This window comes from Anser cygnoides, chromosome 4, assembly GCF_040182565.1.
Source record: "Anser cygnoides isolate HZ-2024a breed goose chromosome 4, Taihu_goose_T2T_genome, whole genome shotgun sequence".
NCBI classification, from domain to species: Eukaryota; Metazoa; Chordata; class Aves; order Anseriformes; family Anatidae; genus Anser; species Anser cygnoides.
In genome coordinates, this window is record NC_089876.1 from 37134843 (window position 1) to 37148893 (window position 14051).

Below are 14051 nucleotides of genomic sequence, written 5' to 3' on the forward strand. Positions count from 1 at the left end.
ACAGGGAACAATGTGATGTTGTCTGATTGACAATGGTGTTAGTAAAAAAAATCATTTTGTTTGAAATGCTTTGAAGTTTGATAATCTTATTTTCAATGACTGGATCAATGTTGGGAAAAAAATGTAATTCAGCCATTCTCTGCTGTCCAGTCTTTTAGCAGAAGAAGAGACCCAAGGAGTTTTGAGAGTAAAGTAACTGGAATAGCTCTGTTTTGCGTTAAGCTACTTGGACAAGAAAGGCAGCAGCTATAGAAGTTGAAATTAGGAAGATTTGGAAGGAAGTTGGGGCAGCGAAGGCTAGAAATCTAAAAGCTGGGCACACCGGAGGTTTCCGATTAAGATTGAATTCTTAGTGTGCTTTTTACAATACACACCAGAGAAGAGACAGTCCTTGTCAGCAGTTCTCTGGAAGGGGGCAAGGGAATAACGCAGAAAGAAAGGGAGGGGAGGTCATTTTACCTGCTGAGAACTAAATGTACTTTCAACTCTTGTTTGATGAGTTCTTTGCGTATACATATCAAACTACGAATTAACTGAAAGTTTTCTTCTGCAAGTTAGGCAGAGGAAAAAAAAAAGTGTTTGTGATACAGACGTGATCCATTCAGAACTCAGCTAGAAGTTTGCAGGACGTGTGGATTTTTCTCATTAATTCTCAGTATTTAATAACTTTCTCTTTGATTTGTGAACAGTTCGGTTTTTGAGGCACAATTTGGTGTGACACTTTTTCTGCCCCAGTGCTTTACTATTTGCAGCATTGTAATTCAAATACAAGAAGATAACAAGAAAATGTTAGTCAATTAGAGGATAGTATGAGAACTTCAGGGTAAAGTTGCAGTTAAATGGGGAATGAAAAGAACAACAAATGTGGACTCCAGTGAGATAATTAAACCTTACAATGATGCTGTCCTATGTATTTTGCACAGATGCAAAATAAACCACCACATTCAAATAGGTGTTGAGGATTTTCCACCACATGACACCTGCTGTAGGAGATGGATACAATTTTTCATGCAAGGAATTACTTTGTTTTCGGAGTATTTAGGGGCTGTGGCAGAACAGGAGCATGAAGGTTGTGTCACGACATTTGGCTATGGTATCAGCCTTCAACAGAAATGTATTTGAAACAGCAAAGGCCAAATAAATCCATTAGATATGAGATAAGGCTTGGATTACCAGGTCAGAAATTTTACCATTGCATCATACTTTCAGTGGTCTTAGCACAAGTCAGAATTACAATATATAAGCTGTGCAGAGTCTGAAACTTTGGTAATACCTTAAAATGGCAGAACACATGGATAAAACTGCGTGGTAATCTCACTGTGTGTTGCTTGAAGCGAAGCTGCTGATTCTTCATGTAATGGCAGGTGTACTGTTTTATGAATACTGGTACTTTGTTTTGGAAGAGGGACATTCCCCTTGTATCTGCTCCTTGATCTTGGTAGGCTGGAGACAAGGTTGGAAAGTATGATGATCAGATGTGCTGGGCTGCTAAGGGACGTGGTCCAAAATATTGGATGTCACTGGATAAAGTTCTACATAGGTGGATATTGAGAATTTTGAGATGTTATATTGCACTGAGCTATCAATAGTTCACAGATAAGAGGAATATGAACAAAATTAAAAATCCTTTCTTCAGTTCTTCCCATCTTTCCCTTCAATTTTTTTTTTTTGGGTGAAAGTTGTTTTAACATGAGCCTATCCGCTGCAAATTCTGTCTGACTTAACAATTCTCAGCTTTTGTATTGTATTTTAAGATGCACTGAATGGAAATGGAGGGTTTTGTAAAATTAACTTATTTCCAAAAAATATAATTTGTCCTTATAGATTCCTTTGCCAAAACATTTATCTGGTTGGATAAGAATATACACTATCTGCTATAGGACGTTGAATTTTAATGGTTATAGTCATTATATTACCTTGAAAAAGATTAAATAATGCCACATGATATAAAGGTGAATGTGTTTGCCTGTCTGGAAGAAGTAGAATAATAGAGAACATTGCCAACATTTATAATTTTGAATCTGTGTTTTTCAAATGAATGTAGTTATGATTATCATAAAACTAAGGTAGGGAAGTTTTTCAAAAATAACTATTTTTCTTATGTAGCAGATGTTGGAAAAAATTAGGAAAGAAGAAAGAAAAATAAAGAAATTAGAGTCTATTTCAGACAGTGTATTTTCACACTGAGGAGCATTGAATGATTGTTTTCCACTTGTGTGATTCTTAAAGAGTCATTAATATAATTTCTTATTTATAATAAAGATCAAAGTAAGAGTTGAGCAAACAATACAATAAATAAATGCAATCATTCACCCGTGGTTATTCATTTGTATATGAATTCGCTTTGCCCAGGCGCAAACTTGCATTTAGACTATTCCAGAAAAGTTGTAAGAGGCTCAGTTTTCCTGATGCAATCTTCTTGGTCAGTAAACTCCAAATTGTAATTTGATTTTCAGGATACAGTTTCAACGTTCATGGAAATAGAAGGTCAAAGTTATAAAGTTAATAATCTGGAATAAATTGCAGTGAAGCTAAATCTTGACTTCATTAGAAAATACATTATACAAAATAATAATGTACTCCACTGGGGAAAAAAAAAATCTAACAAATTATTTGCATAGTTCCCATAATAATCTTTCCTCCTTCCTCTAAGCAGTAACAATTAATCAGGCTGGGCTATCAAACATTAATCTATCTTTTTATAAAGATAATTATATTTCCAAATAGAAAACAACTTATATAAAAGAAAGTGTCTTCTTGGATGAAAGGTATATGGGAAAACACTAACATTTTTCATGAAGTGAATTAATTGATTCTAAAAATAAAACAAATAGCTAATTATGTATATATAGAACCAAAGACAAATTTCAGTCTCTTAGAGACATAGTTAACAGATTTTTTAAACTGGAAAAAATATTTTACTAGGGATTAATTTGATACAAGATGATTTGAAATCCAAAATCTTTGTCAGCAATACCTGGTGTTCATTACAACATTTTTACATTAAGACTCCATCCTGTTTATTTCAATATAATTGCCAAATTTAATTGATTCCAGTGCAAAGAGGTTTGAGCTTCAAGTGTATTTTTTTTGAGCTGCAAGACAGTGCAGAAAAAAAAATATTTGAAATATTTGTGGTGGAGATAATTGTCAGATGTGTTGACCATTTAAAAAAAAAACCTCCTGTGAAGCACATAACTATCAGATGTTAGTGAATCTTACAAAAATAATTCATCTCAGAAAGCACCACTGAAACAAATATTGAAACTGCTTAAAAATTAGATACATTTCATTAATATACTCAGAGATGACAGAAAATGCAAACCTTCCTACTACTATTCCTTGCTTTATTTGAAATGCCAAGCTTATCCTAATAGCTCCTGCACGTTCACTGATGATTTGTCAAAAGACTTTTCTATTGGAAAACAACTGCTATTGCAGTTTTCTCTAGGAAAATGACACTTCAAAATTTTTCTATTAAAAGCTACCCAAAGATTTGTTCTCAGATTTTTTTTCTTCTAAAAAATCAATGTCCTCCGTAGCCCTGTTGTCTCTGAAGGAAATTTAGCTCTTGATACCCCCCTAGGGAGTTGCTCTAGCTTGTTAAACGTGGTTTGTAGCCAGTTTAATTATCATTATTTACTGTAGTCTAGTCCCAAAGCTGACCTGCTTGGTATTTTCTGAAAATCCAGACTTTTACCTCTTCATGTTCTATCAGGTCTTGCACATATATTTAGCAGGATAAATTGGAGACTTGCAAAGAGCATTGGTGGTAAGGAGTTACAGGTGAGCTGCTTAACTCTGAGTGGGCTCAGTTAGGTATCTGGGACTCCCCAGCAGTTTCTGGGTAAATTTACTGCTACACCCTGGGTAGGTAATGAAGGCAGGCCAAGGGACACCTTTTTCTTTCCATTTGCCTGGATCTCCTTTCTATAGAAATGAGAAATTATGGGCCAGGCAGGAGCTGTCATTTATTCCAGTGTAGGTCGGACCTGGGAACCATGAATTTGAAGTCTGCATCCCAGCAAAGAAATCTGGTTGCCTGAGCCCTTGAGGACCTGGTCTGGTTGCACCCTCTCTTTGTAATGCACTGAGCTAAGGCTGGTGTCTAGGTGTCTCTGAAGTCTAACATCTCAAGCTATCTTGTGTTGGTTGTAGCAGCCTCTGACCACACCAAAGATGACAATGAATAGATTTTTATGAGATGCTTTTAAAATACAGAGTGGGAAGGTGAATGCTCTGACAGCTTCTAGCATCTGAATCCTTTCTGAACTGCTCCATGAAGCAATTACCCTCCAGGTAATTTGGGACTACTGGCTTACAAGGGGTTCTTCACTGCCAAGAATAGGCTTCTGGTGGAGAGCTCAAAGAGGTGCTAGGTCTCTAGAGCTGCTAATTTTCCCACCCTTAAAGTTCATGGTTAAAATGTAACCTACACTGGAGAAGGTCCAAGGTCATGATTAAGTTTCTTCCAAGTTACTTCTTGAAGGACAGCTTCCAAATAATTGGAATGGAAAAAAAATGGAATAGACATTTTAAATTCAGGAGGGCCTTAAAAAGTCATATTTGGACTTCTTTTAATTTATTCACTGCAAATATATTAACTCAAACACAATGTTGCAAGCAAACCTCTTAAGAGATTATTTGCATTTTGCCTGAAAGAAAATAAATCAACAATTGACTGCTGCAAACATTAAAAATACCTCTTGAATTGTGACACTGCTGTGAAATTAAATATAAATGCTTCAGAGATCCAAATAACATTAAAGCTTTCAAGAAAGTAGAATTTTAATTCTTGATTTTTGGCAAGAGTATGCATCTGTAATAAACAATTAGGAAATAATCCAACTCCTTAGGAAAATTATTTCCTTGCATTAGCTTCTTTCTGCCCAATATTTACATTCAGAATAGCACAGTTGAAAGGTTGTGTGAAACATTTGTTGCTAAATGTAATGTTATAACAAGGCATGAGAATAAAGCAATGAGAGCCTGATAAAAAGATTAAACTGTTTTTCAAAATATGGCTTAATGGACAAGATGAGTAACCACTTGGTTTCAAAGTTAAATTCTGTTGCTTTCAGTGAGAGATTTGAGCATTAGCACAAGATTCTATTTATGAGTTATGCCATTCTTTTTTGATATTTTAGATTAAAATATAGGTAATAACACTGATTTATGGCTGTATTAATAAAGGGCAGTCCAACATAGGAATCAGAGTATGAAGGAACTAGAAAATCATCTCTGTCAAAATGCACTGCTGTGCCAGAGTTTATGGTCACTGATGATACACACTCTATATAGGGTTGTCTTTAAAAGCAAGCTAATATGGCAACTTCAGTCATGAAAGATGTTTGGCTGTTTATTGTTTCTCTGTCTGGGATCTTCCTTCTAATATTTGGAAAAGAATGCAGTATTTCTTTTTTCATTCTGTCTGCAAATAGAAAGTAGATTTTTGATCCAAATACAACTTCTGCTGCAGACTGGGAAGACATTTGACCTAACAGCCTTTGTGATTTTTGAAATACAGAAGACCATGAGGACTGCTACAAAGTTCACAGACTATAAAGGGATTCAAACTTCTTGTTCTATTTAACATTTATTAATTTATAAATGTCGTCAGCTATAGCTTCTGTCACCATCATTCAGGATTTAGATTCTGGAATATCGTCAGCATTGTTCACAAGAATGACCTACCCTAGTTATAACTCATATATAGCTTTGATGTGAATGAAGCAGCACTCTTCTGGTGTGTTTTGTTTCCAAATTTCTTTTTAAAATTTTAAATGTGAGTGATTTGCTACTTATATAGCACTACTAGCATTTTCAATGAAGTAATTTTGATAAACCCTGTGGTCACTAATGTGGTTAAGGACACTGATAGAATCAAAGACAAATGGGAGTAGATGGAGAGAGGAAAAGCTGGAGACATGAGGCTTACTAGCAAAAATCCATAAATATTGGTCATTATTTTAGGTCAATATAGAATATCATTTGAAATATAACTCAGAGTATTTTTATACATATTGGATTAGGACCTCATAAGGTAAGTTAAAGCAGATATGCAATTAATTTCACTAACAAACTACAGTAAAAAAGAAGCAATGATTAACAAAGTAAGTGAAATATGTTGACCTCAACTCCAAAGATAGAGTTAAATTACATGATCAGCAATTCATTTCTTAATTCTGAGAAGGATTCAGAGAGGATGGGTAACAACTTGCATGTAAACTACTATAAAACTGAGCAGTTTTACTAAGTGTATGATTTTGCAATAGCTAAATGGTGACTACTGAAGTCAAATTCTCTTTTTTTTTCTCATAGTCTTGAGCCTGACTTAGTTTTAAAATTCCCATCTTACATGTTGGCAAACTTTTACCACTTGCTGAGATAATGACTTCAGTAAGTGATGAATTTTGTCTGTTCTTGTTTGTTGGTAATCACAAAAAAAGTTTGTCTTTTAGACCTTTATATAACAGAGAACAAACATTGATACAGTCTTTTCAGAATTTTTTCTTCCGGCTATCTAAGCATGGGGTACTCTTGTCCATATGTCTTTGTTGCAAGAATTGAATCCTCACATACATGCATACTTTCACACCCCCACACTACAAAACTTGGAATACTTACATTTTTCTTGAAAAGATGAAGACAAAAATCAGATAGCTGAACTGAAAATTATTCTGGAAATGTATCAGATCTAAGAGTTTTCTGGACTTCAGCAGTATAGAAGGTAGTACCTTCACCAATGAGCTCAGAGATCGATATTCTTTACACACAATGCTTTTTTTTACTGGATGACTTTTAAGTACTGGTATAAATTAGTCAGCGTCTCTCATTTCTCTCATAGTTTTTAACTAAGAAGGCAAATCATTTTGGTGCTGGCTTAGGGTATTGCAATTGGAAAGCGATTTTATCTTGTAGACTCTTCCTCTTTTGACTAAACATGCCAGTGGTCTGCCTTGCAGCATAATTCAAATGTCATTTGTAGCCAGCATACATTCAGTCCTTTTTACATACAACAGAGACTGAAAGGCATGGCTGGCTTATCCTGTGCAGTGTAAAGACACTATGTAGGTCCAGGAGTTAGAACAGGTATATTCCTTTTTAGGTTGAAGATCTGATACATGATGCAATCATTTTTGGAAATATTAAATCTTAAAAACAAAACAAAACAAACTGTAAAAATGACTGGAAAAACTGCCAACAACACTAAGTAAGGAAACCAGTCACTCAGGCTATTGCATTCCAAGTAAGAAAATTAAAAATAAAATTGCTCTCAAAGAGGAGAATTTACAATGATAATGGAATTGCATATAGGTCAAATAGTCTATCTTCTCCAAATTTTCAACTTGATCGAAAAAGTTACTTTTAAGCTTCTCTAGATGAAACTCATTTAAAATACAATTTTGTATAGGGTCTGTATTCTTGTGCAGCCTACTTTGCTCACAGTTTTGTGCAACAGCTCCCAGCAGTGGAATATGTTATCTATTGTACTGATTCTTTTTATTATTCTCATCCTGGAGTTGAAATACTTCTCTCTGGTACATTCAGTTTGGTATTCATTTAGACCATTGTTTTAATGTGGATATGCAATAAAGGTATTTTTACTGCCTTCTTTGTAATTGTAAAATTTTGCCAGAGTTGAAAGTAGTCAGTTCTGAGAAAAACCTAAATTACCTGAAGACAATGACAGCCAGTGTGCCTTCCAAATTATGATGGATATCTTGAGAATAATTACCCTCTATGCAGTGTTTTGTCCTTAATGCACATTTCTTAACTTCCTCTTTGTCGAATGGATGGTAGGCAGGGACAATGGATATAGTCTCTGCTAATGCCAAATCCCAGACTCTCACATCTAGTGAGCTATGGCAAAATTTGTAATTGCAATAGGCTTGAACAGCAAAGTAGGGGGGGGAAAAAGGCCTATTTATTTCAGGCACCAAGCAAAGCTATGAAATGCAAAGGGGGTAATGGCATTTTCACTAAGAATAAAATATTCATGTTGCTAACTTACATAAAACAAAAGATGGAGTGTTTTCTGCAGGGAAATTACTTTCTCTGATGAGCTCCATTTATGCATGATAGAGTTTTAAATTTTTGAAAACCCCCTTGGTTATTTTTTTCTTTTTTCAATTCTAGGGGTTTTAATTTTAGGCTTATAAACAGATAGATGTAAAATTTCTTGCTGAAAGGGCCTTATTCTGTTTAAAGCCATATTTATTACATTCAGCAAAAGCAGAATTGCTTCTGTCAATGCCAATGAATACAAAATCAATATTTAAGACTGCAGTCTCATAGACTTCATGTTACGAAGTGGGTACTTCGTTTTTAAAATGCCCTGTAATAAAATGGGTCTTCATTTACTTCCAGTACATTTTTAATATTCTTCACATATTGAACTGTGCTCCAGAGATCCTGGTTTTGCACCAGGTAACTGGAAAGCAGACAGCTGCAGTTCTAGCTGACGTTCCTCTGCCCTGTCACAGGGATGTGCATGTTACCCAAGCCTATGGTTTTCTGAAAATTTTATTGTATAGCCCAGGCAAAAGCATTGCACTGGCTGGTGCAACTTGGTAAGAATTTTCTCATCTTGATTTATCCTAGTCCCTGTTGCTAGGAAAGAGTGGTGATTGGAGTAAATTTCATGATTTCTGACTGTATTTTATTTACTTATTTATTCTTTCTTGTATATCTCCCTCAGATATCCAACTTCTGGCTGATATCCAAGTGTATTACCAGAATTACATGCTCAGATGGGCCTTCCTCCATGCTCATGATGAAGGATCAAAATACGTGGCTTCCTTGTCTCAAAGGCAAACCCTGGAGATACCAATATAGGGATCTTATAGTTCCCTGTATAGTGGAGGCCTGATGTGGAGTTGAAGCTGGTATGAAGAAAGTAGGTCTGCTGAGGAAGTCTGGAGATTTGGTCTCAAGCTAGGCCTAGCTTCCCTGAAACATTCATGCAGCTGTGTTATTTCTCTGTTGTTGTTATAAACAGGTTTTTAATGTCCCTGGTAATCACTGAACTTCTTGAATTTTGGCCAACATACCAAACTCAAAGCCCTCCAAATGGCTGCTTCTGCCAAGCTTTACACATTATGGCATTTTAGGTAATACTACGTTTCAGCAGCTTAGGCTGAGTTATTGGGTGAGTTCAGTGTCCAAGAGGAAAAAACAAAACACACAATTCCATTCAAGTCCATGAAAAATTTTATTCTTGGAAGGTGTTGGATACTGGCAACATAAAATATATGAAACTACAGTAAAAATCTATTTAAAATGAATACCATAACCTGATTTTCTTGTTCTTTTGCTTATAAATAATGCAATGGATTTAGTAGGTATATTTATTTAGATAGCAAAGTACAGACAAGTATGACATCCCATAGAGAAAAACTTTGTAAATAAGCAACAAATACTGTGGTTCTAATTTGTTTGAAATGATGGTGTTTTAACTAAGTAGGATATATATATATATATATATGAGTTGCTTGTACATAAGTTGCGTAGTATAGAAGGAATGTGCACTCTAGGGAATAAGTAGGGGCTTAAACATACTGGACTAAGTGTCATATTCTTGTTTTGTTTGTTTAAAAACAAATAAAAAACACAAAAACATCTACTGCAATTTAGTGACTCTTGCAGGAGTCTTTGCTGTATCAGGTCTGCAAATAGCATCTTTGCCCTCTACTCTAAAGTGGCAAATAAATGCTGTCAATTAAGAAGAGAACTCCGCTTTCCCTAAAGGAACTTCTTATTAAGAGATCATAACGGTGACAGAAGCACAACTGTTGAGAAATTCAAGATGAGCTAAGAAATGGGACAGATTTGTGTTGTATATCAACAGTGAGAAACTGGATACTTTCACTGTTATGCTCTCCTTACCTTTTAAGCTGATACAGAATCCAATTTTACTATAGAGCTCTTCTATTGCAGTTACTACCATAATACTAGGAAAATAGGTAGGTACTAGCATCAGTGTTTCTCAGAGTTGGACTACGACTGCTTGCTTATGCTATATGTGCAGAGAAGCAGAACTGGTTCTGTGCAGGCTGCTAGGAGTGCAGTGTGCCTGTCTGAGCTGTTCAGGCCGTCAGGTACTGTACCTATGGGAATTAACCAGCTTCGCTATCCCGTTGTAGGCTATGCTGTTTGATACAGGCTGTTGTAGTTAAGTGAGCTGAGTGAGGTCAAGTAGGAAACTGGCAGTAGAGTGGGAAGTCTTATCTAAGACTCTCAGCATCGTGGCATGTGACTAACCACTGGATCATCTTTTCCCTCACCGGCTGTACTTTTGTTTGGATTATGGACGCAGTTTGCAAGCTATAGCTAAATTCAGTTCTTCCCTAGGTGCACGTCTTTCTTCACAGCTAACCTGCCCTTCTTTCTTTTCCCATAGCCTTTGGAGAAAAGGACTGTAGAGCTTATAGAACAATAATAGGCAGTTCTAATATTGTGCTTTTCCAACATAACTCTCAAAAGGCCGTTAAAAAAAAGGGTAAGTATAATTAGAACTGGTCAGAAATTTTCAGATGGGATAAAGCTCTGTTGGAGAGTATGGTTTCAATAGGACTAACCAGTTTAGCTCCGGCTTATGTTGTCTAATGAGTTTTGATAACAGTGGATGAAATGTTTATATTCTGTAATATGGAACACTAGTTCTATAAATGAGTTCTTTCTTCATGGAAATATTTTTCTATTGATTTACATGATGGTTGGGAGAAGCCCTTAACATACTGAGGTTAAGTCTGTGCTTGGGAATTGGCTGACAGCTGCATGAAGAATTTGTATTTAATATATATTTTTTTGAGTATCTTATGTAATGCTTGTACATAATGGTTAACCAGAGTGGCAAAAACTGCAGGCAGATGTGCTGATTCCCTTGGCTCTGTGTTTCAGATTTAAGTCTATTCTGTTTATAACTATCACTGTTGGTATCAAGTTGTGGTACCGAAAGTGGCGTTTAGTAGGTGACACTTTACCCTCTGTGCGAATAGATTATGTGGTGAATTTAATAGGAGAGCTTGTCATGAGAACTCTTATTTTAAAAATGAAATAATATTGACTTTGATATGAGCAAAATAGGCTATTTGATTTGATCTCAGTATAGTGATGATAATTACATTTAGCTCTTCTGCTGTCAACTGCAGATGGAAAAACATCTTACGATGATAAATGGGAATGTGTACAGTTCTGCGGAGGCATCCATTGTGATGTAACAGCAATCCATACAAACCTAATGAAGTCTTCATTAGAAATCTAGAAGAAATATTAATCTGAAATATGATTCCAAAATAGGAGGTGCCAAAGGTCATATAGGTACCTATATATAAAATAAATAATAATAATAAAAGAAATCAATATAACATTTCCTTTCTTCCAAGTTGTTTTGAGGAATTCTATGTGAGCAGTAATGTCTTTAACTCTGATGTGGAGAAATTTTGCTCAGCTGTTATGTACGCTAATTGGGGAGGTTAGCTTTGAAGTCATATTGCGTATTTGCCAAAGGGTCAGCTTTCCTACTGTCTTAGATCTGTTGAAGGCAACAGTGCAGCTGTTGAAAAACAGTGATTCTTTGGTTCCATACTGGCTTCAGCTTTTGCCGTCATGCAGTACACTTTGACAGTTTTTACCATAATACACTGCAATAGTCCATGCTTTCTAGGAATTATTCTGAATTATTACGTTGGTGGGATTTATAGCATATTTTGATGCATTACAGGGGTCTTGCTTATGAATGAAGTATGATAATGGGTGAAGAAAATTAAATACATATGTATGTTTTTATTCCAAGAAATACAGGAATAGATCCACAGAATATTTTTTATCATTAACCTAAAGATGTTGCCACTTTCCAGAGGAGAAGACATTTTGTAGGAGATGTTTAGCCTTGAGGCAGTTCATTCTTTACACAGAGGCATAAGAAATACAGCTCCTGGCAGTTTTTATCATTACTAATAAATGAATAAGCACGGTTTCTAAAAAAAAGTGTTTCATCAGAAGGACAAGTTACACTGTTCTTATCAATAATTCTATGCAAGTATAATTCAAGCCTGCGGGATTGTATTGTTGCAAGTTTTTTTATACAATCACTTTTCATAAAAGAAAAACAGACTGAGATGATGATGAATGATGGATGAAATTTTAGACATAATTAAAAGAAAAAAAAGTTAAATTCCCTAGTTCCTTCAACAAAGGGAATAAAAAAATACCGTACAACTATGGTTTGATAGATAATATTGCATTAAAATGAACAGCATGCAGGAAAATTAGGCAGGTTTATGAGCAAGAGATTGACAAATTTTAAATAGTCATGAATATGTGAATAGATGACCTATTTTTTTCTACAGTTTTAATTTCAGAAATGAGCAAATTTAGGATTTGTGCTGGAGAGGACAACTTGAGCTTTTATGGAAAGAGAAACTAAGAAATAGCAATCATTCAGGAATACCACAAGAACTGGGTGCAGAACGGATAACTATCAACAGAACAGCTGTAGAGAGATCTCATTGCTGCCATTAAGAATACGAGCATCACCAAACAGATTTTTCTCAGACAGCTGAGGAGCAGAAGGAAGAGGATTCAGTATTGAAGTTAGTTTAAATTAGTGTCAAATTGTTTCAGAACTAGCAAAAAATAATTCAAAAGCAAGACCACTGTTTGGTCAGAAAATATCCTGGCTGTAAATGACTTTTACACTTTTCAGTCATGTTAGCTGACAAGTTTTGTAGTAATAGTTTTAGCTTCTTGGATTTCAAATCTTAATCCTTCAGAAGGAAGACAACAGGTCACTCAGAACTGTGGGATGAGTGGCATCTCCTAAGTTATTTCCTGTTGATAATACATAATCTAATCCAAACCAGCAAATTTATTTTATAGTAAGAACATAGTGGAATCCTTCTCAATCCACTTTCAGGTACCTTGTAGTGAGCACTCAGTGCTTAACAATGTCCATAAGCTTCAAAGTCTTTAAATACTCAGGGAAAAGCTAGTTTTTGATTCCGTGGTATGATTCAATAATAGCAAAACCCCTTAAACTTGTCTTGCTTCTTTAACGTTGCTACTTTAAAAAAAAAAAAAAAAAAAAGGAAAGAAAGAAAAAAAAATCATTCTCTGTGTGTTTTACCTTTTCCAGAAGACAGACCAGCCTAAACATCTAGGTCTGTATTCAAGTATAGGCAATGAAAAATGCAAGAGCAGAAGTTGGCCTACAAACACAATGGATTTTGGTTGCTTGTAGATACACGTCAGTGCTGAATACTCCTGTGCCGTGGCTTCTTTGCCTGTGTTGGTAATATTATAATCTTGTATAATTATATAATCTTACATATTACCTTATATAATTATAATCTTATTTGTTATAAGACCTAGATAACAGTAGTACTTTCCAGTGGGAATCAAAGAGAATGACCTATAGAAGGAATAGATCTTCTCCATCTTTCCCATAGGCCCCTTTGGGTACTGGAAGGCTGCTGTAAGATCTGCCTAGAGCCTTCCGATCATCCTTCTGGCCCTCCTCTGGACTCACTCCAGGTCCATGTTCTTCTTGGGGGCCCCAGGGCTGAATGCAGCACTCTAGGTGGGGTCTCACAAGGGTGGAATGGAAGGAGACAATCACCTTCCTTGACCTGCTGGTCACGCTTCTTTTCATGCAGCCCAGGATAAGATGGGATTTGCAAACACTATTCTACTCATGTACCTGAAAAATCTGACTCTGCCTTTGGGATGCTGCATCCTTCAGTGGCTTAGAGAAGAGAGGAATCTTCTTCACTCCCTCCTCTCTTCCATAATTAACCTGTCTGCTTTGCAACATGCTCTGCTAGGAAGGCACAGTACTTACAAACTCCTGTTGAAACTTGTGGGAAGTGAGATGTTTCCATACGAAGTTTTTTTCTACTCATTGTAAGAGATATCGCTTAACCAGAGCAGAAAGCAGAGTGGAAAAACTGTAATAATGGCACTATTTAGGCATTTTATTTATTTTCACTTCAGTAGAAAGGCCACAGCAAAAACGTGAAAGGTAGATTCTTTCAGTTAGTTCTTTGTGT

At 35.6% G+C, this 14051-nt stretch overlaps 1 long non-coding RNA gene across 1 annotated transcript in view; it reads left to right on the forward strand.

The window, feature by feature from the left end:
- Positions 1 to 8897, forward strand: part of LOC106048177 (uncharacterized) — a 161132-nt gene extending 152235 nt beyond the window's left edge. Inside the window, exon 4 of the long non-coding RNA XR_010831102.1 lies at positions 8702 to 8897. This is a non-coding gene — a long non-coding RNA (uncharacterized lncRNA). The remainder of the gene's footprint in view (positions 1 to 8701) is intronic.
- The last annotated feature ends 5154 nt before the right edge of the window (positions 8898 to 14051 follow it).